An 11601-nucleotide genomic window follows, 5' to 3' on the forward strand; every position below is an offset into this window, starting at 1 on the left:
CCTTCTTCACAGACTCCGACCCACTCTCCAACGCCGAGGGGTTCACCGGCACCCAGGGTTTCTCCGGCGCCCAGAGAGTCTTTTCCTGTTCCTGTGACTTCGCCTGTACTGGATCCGATGTCCCCGGCGCCTCAGCCACAGCCCTCCACGCGGCCTCGAGTGGATCCTGAGCTGGTGGTTCCAGATCCTTATCCACCCTTTCCAGGGTCGGATCCATTGCATTTTCTCAATGTGATGTTTGCCATGTTTGTCAAGGCATCCTACCCTACCGGTGCGCCGTCTGGCCCGTGGGTTTGCTTGCCTATAACTTGGGCATCCTTCAGCAATATGCCCAGGCACCCTTCATGCCGACGGCGACAGCATGGCAGTTTCCGGCTCCAAGGTATTCTACTCCGATAGCACACAGTCTCAGGGTCCTCATTCGAAGCTGGCGTCTCCGGCGCCGCGCGTGACTCGGCCGACTCCAATCCCGAAAATGCGCTCCAGGAGAGAAACCCAAAGGTTTTTGGAGGAAGAGGAGTACCAGCAGGATCAGGCAGAAGACGGAGAAATCCTCCACTCCGTTGATGAATTTGAGGGCCTTTGGGAGGCCTGTGGCTTAGACACTTCCACAGAGTGGGAGCTTTCATCCCAGAAAGTCTTACCTTCACAGGTTGTTGCCCTATCCCATGCTGTCATCAAAAAGGCTGCTGACCTTTTGGTCATTCAACTGCCAACTGCTGAGATCAGGTCATATATACTCAATGAGATGTTGCATTCTCCATCTTCTGTTATGAAACCTCAGTTGCCTTTCAATGAGGCTTTGACTGAACCAATTTTGGAGGTGTGGCAGAAACCCTTATCTGCCCCTGCTATATCAAGGACTGTGGCAAGATGATATAAGCCTGCTCCTGGTGATCTGGCTTTCCTTACTGCCCATCCTTTGCCGGAAAGCTTGGTAGTACAGGCTTCTTGTTCTAAGCAGTCAACTGGGTCTTTCCCCACCACTCCAGGGGACAGGGACTCAAAGAAATTGGAGTAGTCTGCCAAGAAGGTTTTCTCCTCGGCAAGTATGGCGTTGAAGTCAACCAATGCCATGTGCTTGTTGAGGAGGCATATACATGCCTTAATGGACTTGGCTAAACAGTTGTCACCTAAGTTACCAGACCGTGGATCCTTTTTGGAAGTTTTGGCAGACACGCAGGCTGCAGCCTGTCAGGTAATCAAATAATCAAGTCAAGCTGGATTCTCCAGATTCTGAAGCCAGGGTGATGGGTTCCTCCGTGGCTACTGGCTCAGGTCTTCGAAATTCTCTCTTGATGTGCAAGCTACTCTTCTTGATCTGCCTTTTGATGGGTCCAGACTTTTTGGTGCAAAGGCGGATTCGGCTCTACAGCGTTTCAAGGACAGTAGAGCTACTGCAAAATCCTTAGGACTTCAGTCCCAACCTAGGGGTTATGAATATAGGAGGCACCAAGGTTTTGGGAAGACTGCTTTTGAGGCTGTCAGCAGCCCAGCAGTATCAGCAGAAGAATCCTCTGTGCAAATTGTACAGAGGAAATAGTAGAGGCCATCTGCAGGGGGCCTCCCGGCAACAGTCCTCCTGCACTTCTTCCTCTCCTGTCCCCACCACTGGTACCATGGGAAAGCAGTTATAGATCCCCCATCTTGGAGCATGTTGGTCCTGTAGGGGGTCGAGTGTCCCATTTTCTACAAGTTTGGAAATCTATTACATCAGGCATTTGGGTTTTGAATTTTGTAGAAAATGGGTACTCCCTACCCTTCCAAGAGTTTCTACCTCCTTACCCTCCTTGCCAGGGCTGATGTTTAGAGGACCATGTGCTGCTCCAGCAGCAGGAGGTTCTTGCCTTACTGCAGAAAGGTGCAATAGAGGTGGTTCCTGAGCAGGAAAGGGATCAGGATGTTACACCCAATATTTCCTGATCCCCAAGAAGGACGGCAGGTTATGGCCGATCTTAGACCTCAGGGTCTTGAATTTTTACCTCAAGCAGGAGACATTCAAGATGTTGACCCTAGCACAGATTCTTCTGGTTCAGCAGCAAGAAGACTGGATGTTGTCAATCCATTTATAGGATGCGTATTTTCACATTCCCATTCCCATTCCCATCTTGAAGTCACATCGTAAGTATCTCCGTTTTACGGTAGTGTCTGAGCACTACCAGTTTGCGATCCTCCCGTTCGGCCTTACTTCCGCACCTCAGGTCTTCACAAAGCTGATGGCGGTGCAACTCATCTCAGAAGGTCGGGGATTCCTATTTTCTCCTATCTGGACGACTGGCTGCTTAAAGCAAAATCACCAGAGTGGTGCTGCATCATCTGCAGGTAACAACTCAGCTGGTGTTCGACTTGGGTTTTTCGATAAATGTGCCCAAATCTCCCCTGGTGCCCTCAGTGCAGCCTGTTCATAGGGGCAGTACTGGATACTACTGTGTGTCGAGCTTTCCCACCTCTGCAGAGGATTCTTGACATTCAGATGATTCCTTTGTTTCACGATGGAGTGGCTGTTCCAGTCCTGAAGGTCCTACGCCTGGTAAGTCTGTTCGCTTCCTGCATAATGTTGGTCAACCATGCACGCTGGCACACGAGGGCCCTCCAGTGGTGCCTCGGCAAGCAGTGGTATCAGCAAAATGGAGATCTCAGAGAGATTGTCAGAAATCTCCAGGGACACTGCAGTAGAGCTGTCTTGGTGGAGTGTGCAGGGCAACCTGTCTCAAGGGAAGCCTTTCCAACCTCCTCGGGCACAGTGATCACAGAGGCCTCCACTCTAGGGTGGTTTGCTCATCTGGGGGATCTGGAAATAAAGAATCTTTGGTCTCTGGAGAAAAGATTGCTCCATATCAACCTTCTGGAATTGCGGGCAATACGTTTAGCTCTCAAGGCCTTTATTCCCTCCCTTCGTGGTCAGTCGGTTCAAGTCCTGACAGACAACACTATTGCAATGTGCTACAAAAACAAACAGGGAGGTGTAGGGGCGTATTGTCTCTGCAGAGAGACTCTGCGACTCTGGTACTGGGCTCAGGGCCATCAGATTTATGTGATTGCAAATCATCTGGCCGGGGTGCTAATTGTGCCTGTGGACAATCTCAGTCAGCAATACTCAGCCGATCATGAGTGGCGGCTTCATCCGGATGTCGTCCATCACATCTTCGGGATTAGGGGGTTTACTCGGTTGGACCTTTTTGCCACAAGGGAATGCGCACTGCCTGTCGTTCTGCAGTCTTCAGTATCCGATGCAGGTAGCGTTTGGGGGACGCGTTTCAATTGGATTGGGGCTCACAACTCCTTTACACATTTTCCCCATACCCTTTATTCCTAAAGTTCTGAGGAAGATTCGCCAAGACCGGGCCCAAGTCATATTGATCGCCCCGGATTGGCTAAGAAGGGTGTGGTACACAGACCTTCTTCACCTCTTATCGCACCCTCCACTCCGTCTCTCTCTCAGGCAGACCTCCTATTGCAGTCGCAAGGGCAGGTTCTACACCCCACCTACAGAGCCTGCACCTTCATGCCTGGAGATTAAAGGGGGCAACCTGAGTTCTTTCTCTCTCCCACCGGATGTGGTGGATATTATTTTATCATCCAGGAGACTCTCCACCAAATCTATGTATTCCTCTAGTTGGTCCAAGTTTGTGAAGTGGTGTGGAGGGAGATCCATTGATCATTTGAAGGCCCATTTATCTGATGTACTTGGTGTTTCACTTTCCTTGGCCCAGCAAGGTTGTGCTGTGGCTACGGTTAAGGGTTACTTATCGGCCTTCCTTTGTTTGCTGGGCAAGCCGTCTTTATTTAAGTCCCCCATTGTCATGATGTTCTTTAAGGGCCTCACTAATAGGTTCCCTCCCACTCCCTTTATTATGCCTCAGTGGGATTTGAATTTAGTACCTACATTTCTGATGGGGTCTCCTTTTGAGACTCTTCATAGTTGCTCGTTGAGGCTTCTTACTTTCAAGACAGTTTTTCTGATTGCAATTACCTCCACCAGGAGGGTAAGTGAGCTTCAGGCTCTTAGCTTTAAACCTCCTTTTTTACCCATTCATGCAGATAAGATGCTTCTCAGGAATAGTTCTGCTTTCCTGCCTAAGATGGTTACTCCTTTCCATCTTGGACAGTCAATTAAAAAGTCGTAGAATGCGACGAAACACGTGTCGGCTGTCATTGTGCTTGGCTGTTCTTGAAACCTATATGGAATAAAAATGGAACCAATTAGCTGATTATTTGTACTTACTTCTAACTGGAGCTGATTCTATTCATTTGGACCCATTAGAGTGATGGAGGTTTTCTTTACGTTTGTGGTGCTCTGGACATAACATTTTGTGTGGCTGGGTCTTCTCTCCACACCTGACACTATTTGGATGATGTGGTGTCCTTGTCTTCATTAAGCACACCCACCCATTTTATTTTTTTATTTATTTTAGGAGTTTTATATAGCGCTGACCAGACCCGAGGGTATCGGCGCGCTTTACAGCATTGTTTCAAGGTAGTTAAGCATATTAGAATAATCGTCAGCAAAAAGAAAAGAATGTTCGGTAGTCCAAGCGTGCTAAGGCTTATGGAAGTGGTGGACGAGTTCGGAGGTAGCCTTGTTGAATGCTAATTTCGGTAGCCCTAAGAGGATCGGCAGACCAGGGGTCCCGAGTCTTCAAGGCGGAGTGGAAGAGTCCTTAGGTAGCCTTGTTGAATGCTGAGTGGAGGTGGACCGAGGATCATGAGGCCGCTTAATCATGTGCAAGGATAGTCTTGAGGTGGGCAGAGGAGGAAGTGAGCAGAGTCTAGTCAGAGAAGATCGGCCTCAGGAGTAGCGTGGCTATCCATTTGGGAGGGCGCGGTTCAGCAGGAGGATTTTAAGGTGTTTTTTTAATTTTGTGAAGGAAGGGATAGTTCTGATGTCTGCTGGGATGGAGTTCCAAATTTTGGGTGCGGTTCCAGCAAATGATTTCGCAGCTGTTTTGTGTTTGCGTGTTTTCAAGGGGATGAGAAGGAGGGAGTTTGAGCTCCTGAGGTTTCTCGTCTGCCCGGCCCTCTTAAGTATGGCAGCTAAATAGTCTGGTTTTCCAGTGTGGAGGGCTTTGTGCATGAGGCATGCTGTTCTGAAATTGGCTCGCTGTTCAACTGGAAGCCATTTTAGTTCTCTTACTGCTGGTGAAATGTGGTCATATTTCTTGATTCCAGTGACCATTCTGGCTGCTCCGTTGAGGGTTGTTCTGAGGGGAGCCAAGCTGGATTTTGAAGCACCAGTGAGGGTTGCGTTGCCGTAGTCGAGCCTGGATAGCACCAGCGATTGTGTGGCTTGTTTGAGGTCTTTGGCAGGAATGAATGGTTTGATTTTGTATAGAAGCCTTAGGTTGAGGAAGGCAGTCTTTGCAGAGTTTTTGATGTGGTTGGTCATGCCCAGTTTGGGGTCTAGTGTGATTCCTAAGGATTTTACAGATTTGTCCAAGGTGAGGTTACCGTTTAGAGCGTCCAAAGCTTTAAGCCACTCTGCAATTTGTGGGTTCTCTTCTTTGTTGGAGATGAGGAGGATCTCCGTTTTTTCTTGGTTGAGTTTAAGGTGGTTTTGGGATAGCCAGCCTTGAATTTCTTTTAGAGTGTTATTGAGTCTGAGGATGTCGTCTGGGGAGGAGGTTTCTAGATAGATCTGGGTGTCATCAGCGTATAGGTGGAAGGGGATCTTCGCCTTTTTAAGAATGGTGGTGAGGGGTTCCATGTATATGTTGAACAGTTGTGGTGAGAGCACTGAGCCTTGGGGTACACCTCTGCTGACAGGGTGGAGGTCGGAGGTAAAGTTCTTGATTTTTATCTTTTGCGAGCAGTTCTGGAGGAAAGAGGTGAACCATCTGAGGACCTTATCATCGGCACCCGCCCTTTCTTTAATGGCCTTGATGAGAAGTTGGTGGTCTACTGTGTCAAAGGCTGCCGATAAGTTGAGGAGAATGAGAGGGCAGCATTGGGCTGAGTCTAGTGGCTGGTGGATGTCGTCTGTGATGTTGAGGATTGCCGTCTCGGTGCTGAAACCTTTTCTGAACCCCGATTGATGGGGGTCAAGAAGGTTGATGTTGTCCATGTGTTGGGTTAGCTGTGAGAGGACGCATTTCTCCAGGATTTTGGATAGGAGGGGGAGATTGGAGACAGCTCTGAAGTTGTTCAGGTCCGTGCAATCAAGGCCTGGTTTTTTTAGTAGTGGTGTGACTTGGCCAACTTTGAGGCAATCAGGTATAGTGCTGGATTGGAGGGAGCTGTTGATGATTCTGCACCAGAAGGGAGCTATGGCAATTATGAGGTTTTTGGTCAGTTGAGTAGGTATAGGATCTAGGAGGTGAGAGGCGGGTTTGGAGGTTGAGATTAGCTTGATAATCTTGGTTTCTGTGATGGGAGCGAAGGCATTCCATGTAGTTGCGTTGTGAAGACATGTGCTTTCTGTAGTATCTATGGGAAGACTTTCGCTGTCGGGATCGCTGTTGGTGTCTAGCGAGTGTTCAATCTCAGTGATTTTTTCTTCGAAGAAGCTGGCAAAATTTTCGCAGAGTTTGGTGGAGGCCTGGGTGAAGGTTGTTGTGGGCTTAGTGGTTTGTAGCTTGATGATTTTAAAGAGTTCATTGGGTCTGTTTTTTGCATTGTCCAGGGTGGAGCAGAAGAAATTGGGGCCATATTATCAAGAACAGGCGATAAAATTATCACCGCTTTATCGGCAGGAAACTGCAGCTAAAGCGGCGATAATGGGGTTGATAATATGTCCTTGTGAATTCCCATAGCAGCCCAGGTTCTGGTGTTAACCTGGGCTACTATGGGAATTCACAAGGGCATATTATCAAGCCCATTATCGCCGCTTTAGCAGCAGTTTCCTGCCGATAAAGCGGCGATAATTTTATCGCCTGTTCTTGATAATATGCCCCTTGGTTTTTTCATTGTGGATGTGTTTTTTGTAGCTTCTCCGAGCTGCTTTGAGTTGTTCGAGAGTGCTAACGGAGGGGTTGTTTCTCCAGAGTCTTTCTGTGGCTCAAGTTGTCTCTTTTTGTTATTGATGTCCGTGTTGAACCAGGATCTGGATGGAATGTTCCTGAGTTTTTTTAGTTTCAGAGGGGCAATCTAATCGAGAATAGTTGACATGGAAGTGTTGTAGTGGTCAGTGAGTTCTGTTGTGGAAAGTTCAGCCAAGGAGGGAGTGAGTAGAGAAGTGACTTTTTCTCCCAGGTCAGTCATGTTGATCCGCGTGAGATTTCTGGTTCATTTCGGTTGTTCTTGGGCTGGGGGTTGAATGGTGGCTGGGTGAGAGAGTTGGAAAAGGATTAGGCGGTGGTCGGACCAGTCTACGGGCAGTGTGTTGTTTATCCTTACAATGTCTTGATTGGCTATGATGGCATCTAGGGTTGCTAATTTGTTGTGAGTTGCTTCTGTGCAGTGTTACATGAGGTCGTTATTGCACATTAGCTCGTTCAGATTTTGGATAAGCGGATTATTTTCTGCGTCCCAGTGTAGGTTGAAGTCGCCCAGAATAAGAGTGTTCGCATTGCGTAGGGAGCAGTGGGCAATTAGGTCAGACAGGTGTTCAGTGAAGTCGGTGGAGTTGCCTGGGGGGTGGTAGATAAGGTGGCAGGTTACTGTTTTTTTGTTGCAGGTGATGATGTTAACAGTTAGGCACTCAAAGGAGTGGTAGTTGTCTGGTTCTGATTCCGACACAGACAAATTGTCTCTGTGGATGATCGCTAAGCCTCCATCTCTATTGTCTATTCTGTTTTTATTGGTATTTTAAAGCCTAGGGGGGCGAGGGTGTCCAGGAGAGGAAGGGAGGAGTCATTAAGCCAGGTTTGGGTGCTATGTCAATGTCATGAGTGAGGATGGATTCTGCTAGTTCTGTGGCGTGTTTTGTGGCTGATCTGCAGTTTATGAGTATGCATTTTGTGGGGGTCATCTCTGTTTTGGGTTTCTTCGTAAGGGGGGCCGTGGGGATGTTTGTGCGAGTGGCCGGTGGTCTCGGTGAGTTGGGGAGGACTTGAGCTCTACCAAGTCCGGTGATCACCTGCATTTTGGATTGGACCGTGACAGCATTATGATTGTCGTACGAGGCGGCGAGATATGCCGCGTCGTTCTCAGACATAGCGTCTCTGGTTCTTTTCGGTCGCTGCGATAGATTGGCGAGGGGGGTTAGTTACCCATCTCTTGTGGGTAGTGGATGGATTTTGTTGTGTCTGAGTGATGAAAGAGTGGGTGTGATACTGTTTCTGGGGCGCAGCAAGGTTGGCTAGGATTTCACTGAGGCCCCTAATTATGTTAGTTATCTGGGTTTCCAACGAGGAAATGCGTTGCTCAGTCACAAGTTCGTCAATGTAGCGGGATTGGGCTTGAGCAGGTGTGTGGGGCTTGGGGGGGAGAGACTCGGGGTGTTCGGTAGTTTGCTAGCTCTGTTGTCTGTGAGGGGTTTGGATGGGGCAATGGGTGTAGGGTGGTGGGTCTAGTTGGGGTGTGGGTGCTGTATAGCCTGTGAGTTCAGGGGGACGAGTGCTCAGGTTGTTCAGTGTGGGGAGAAGAGAGTGGGAGGCGGGTTGTGGGCAGGGGTGAGAGCCTGTAGGTGATGGATGGGGGTGGGAGTCCACGGTGTTCAGGGGGGGTTGCTGTTGTCGATGGGGGTGGTGAGGGGCGAGTCGTGTGTTGTGCCGGCAGCTGACGGACGGGGATGAGCGCCCTCGGTGGGAAATAGTGTGGTCCTGTTCTCTTTGGGGGTGGTGAGGGGGGTGTCATGTGGTGCGAGGCCTCTTTGGGGTATAGTAGCTTTGTAGTAGCTTTGTTGCCTGTGGGTGTGGGAAGGGGGGTGTTCTGATTGTTCACAGTGTGTTGGGGTGGGCATGTGGGGTAGCTGGGTGGTATCGGGTGGTGGGTGGCGGATGGTGGTGGGGGCTGGTGTGGGGGGATGGATCTTGTTTTCCCTGTGGGAGGGGCAGGGGACGTAGCGAGGAGGCTGGCGTTGTGGGTGTCTCGGGAGACTCTGAGAAGCGGGTGACAGGTGTGGATGAGAATCGGACACAGGAAGAGGGGGGACGCGCACTCCCTGGGGTAGTGGGGAGGGAGGCACGTGCTGAGGGGCGAGTGCTGTTGATCGTGAGTTCCGAGGCGGAGGGTGAGTTTAAATGGCTGGTCCGGTTCCTCCGGTGTGGGAGTATGGGCGGAAGAGGGGGAGCGTGAGAGGGAGTATCCCGTAGAGAGGGGAAGAGGATATGAAAGGACTCCAAATTTTCGCTGTTGTCTTGTATCAGGACTGTGCCGTTATAGTAAATGGTCACCGTGGTATTTCCATTACGCTTAGGGCGGTGAGGGAGCGATATTGTAAGTTTGCAGCTATGTGTGGTGTTGGTGGTTTTAGAAATGTTTAGGTGGGATCTGATGATGTGTTTCCATGCTTCGTGTCTCTCAGTGTGGAAGATAAGGTCCGATTTTATCATTCCTTTTGAGGGACAGTGGTAGGTGTCTGCAAAGAGTGATTTGGGATGTTGTCGGATCAGTTTCTGTTTAAAATTCTTCTTTGCTTTGGATGAGAGGGCAGGTGGGAAGCGGATCAATAGGGCGTTCAGGTCTCGCGGAGTAGCAAGGCTCGTAGAGGGGAGGGCATTGTGGGCTGTCCTGTCGGGGGGCATAGTGTGTGTGGGGTGTTGGGGGCCGTGGGGGCAGTCTCCGAGGAGGAGGGCGGGTCTTAGGCAGGGAGCAAAGTGATAGGAACATTTGGTGCACACTTGGAGAGAATGGGGACAGTATTGCGTGGTCAGATTAGATGAGGGCCAGCTCTGGAATGCTGTGGGTTGGAAGTACAGATTAAGAGAGATGTGGGTCGGAATAGCGAGGTCTGATAGGAAGAGGGTAGTACAGGGGTGAGGTGGAAAGGGTGGTGGTGGTGGAGCAGGGACGTCTCAGTAGAGAGTTAAGATCCTGGGCGTCCCTCTAGAGAGAGGGGGAGACTAGATGGAAGTTCGTTCAATCTCTCTATCTTCTTCCAGTTCGAGGTGAGATCTGGGCGTTATACAGATTAGCCTCGTGTGTGATCCACTCAAGAGAGGCCAGAATTGACCAGAAGAGATAAAAAAGCTACCTCTTTCTACTTTCATCCTTTAGGTGGAGAGCATATTTGTGTTATTTACATATTCCTGAAACTGTGTATTTGCCAGCTTTATTCTATGCCATCGTCATCCCTGTATATGTTCATATATTGGAAGGATAAAGGGCAAAGCTGTCCAAAAATGTACACCCTCCCAGTGGATCATCTTGTGCATCAAGATCTGCTACGCTTTGGCCAAGAAGGAGCTGCCTGAAGGTATTAGAGCTCATTCCACCAGAGCTAAGTCATCTTCTTCTGCTTTGGCTAGAGGTGTCCCTGTTGTAGACATCTGCAAGGTGGCAACATTGGGCCTCCCTCCACAGTTTTGCAAAGCATTACTGCTTAGATTAGGAGGTTAAGAGGAATGGCCATATTGCATGTTCTGTGCTGCAGGATTTTTTGGTATAGGTAGGTGGACACCCTCCTCCGGGAGAGGAACGGCTTGGGGATTCAATTCAAAGGTGAGGAATCCACAGACAGATGTATCCATCAGAAGAACAAGCTACTTACCGTCGGTAATGCTTTTTCTGGTGGATACAGTATCTGCCTGTGGATTCCTCACTGACCTACCCGCCTCCCCGATGTCCACCTGCATATACCCAAAAAGTTCTTATTGTTTGACATTGTTCTTTTTCATATGTCATTTGCTTGTCCTACAGTTTGTTGTTAGGAAATGCTTTGATTTTAGCTTTTCCTCTTTACCTATATACTGTAAGTATTTATGTATATATTTTGTATGCTGTATATACTTGTATTATGTTGTAGGTCCGCCCGTTCGCCTCGAGGGCACGGAAAAAATGTGTGGAAGTGACATCAGCACACCAACGAGGTCCTCTTATGGCTCAAATGACATCAAGCGGAGTCGCGTGTGTAGCTGTTCCATTGTGGAGTCCTCGTCGAGCTGGGAGAGCTATAAAAAAGTTTCTGTGGAATGCTGGTGCAGGGGGAAATTCAATGGTGAGGAATCCATAGACAGATGTATCCATCAGAAGCAGACATATTAGCAATGTGTGTTTTCATACCGACTCTCTGGATGTCTCAGCCCATTTCAGTGAATTGTTAACCGGTAAGATTCCAACATTAAACGGACTAAAACAAAGTTGCGTCTTTGCGCCTTGTCTGTTTAATATTTATACCTCCGATCTCAACAAGTGCCTCAAGTTGATTCCAGCTGACCCCACAAAGTTGAGCAAAATACCAACACTGTGCCTCCAATATTCAGATGACATTGTGTTGCTAGCACAAACTCCTGTTTGCTTGCATAAACTGATAACGGGACTAGGAGCCTATGTGAGAAAGTTCCATCTTTCATGCCTTGGTATGCCCCCACTTTTGTCTGAACTGCTGATGTACTTTGACTGAGTGTGCCCTGGGTCCCTGCCAATCAGGTACCCAGGGCCTGTGTTCCTTCCCTACAAAGAAAAGCTATGCTGAAACAAAATACCCAATTGGCATCTCTGGCCACCTGTCAGCCCCTAGTAAATGGTACCCTAGGTACCCAGGGCATGGTGACCAGAGAAGAC

The 11601-nt window shown here is 49.0% G+C and overlaps 1 long non-coding RNA gene across 1 annotated transcript in view; it reads left to right on the plus strand.

Annotated features, from left to right (window-relative positions):
• The window catches only part of LOC144819899 (uncharacterized), a 61829-nt gene extending 50661 nt beyond the window's left edge, over window positions 1–11168 (plus strand). The window contains exon 3 of the long non-coding RNA XR_013607615.1: window positions 10844–11168. This is a non-coding gene — a long non-coding RNA (uncharacterized LOC144819899). The remainder of the gene's footprint in view (window positions 1–10843) is intronic.
• The last annotated feature ends 433 nt before the right edge of the window (window positions 11169–11601 follow it).

Source organism: Lissotriton helveticus, chromosome 2_1 (assembly GCF_964261635.1).
Source record: "Lissotriton helveticus chromosome 2_1, aLisHel1.1, whole genome shotgun sequence".
NCBI classification, from domain to species: domain Eukaryota; kingdom Metazoa; phylum Chordata; class Amphibia; order Caudata; family Salamandridae; genus Lissotriton; species Lissotriton helveticus.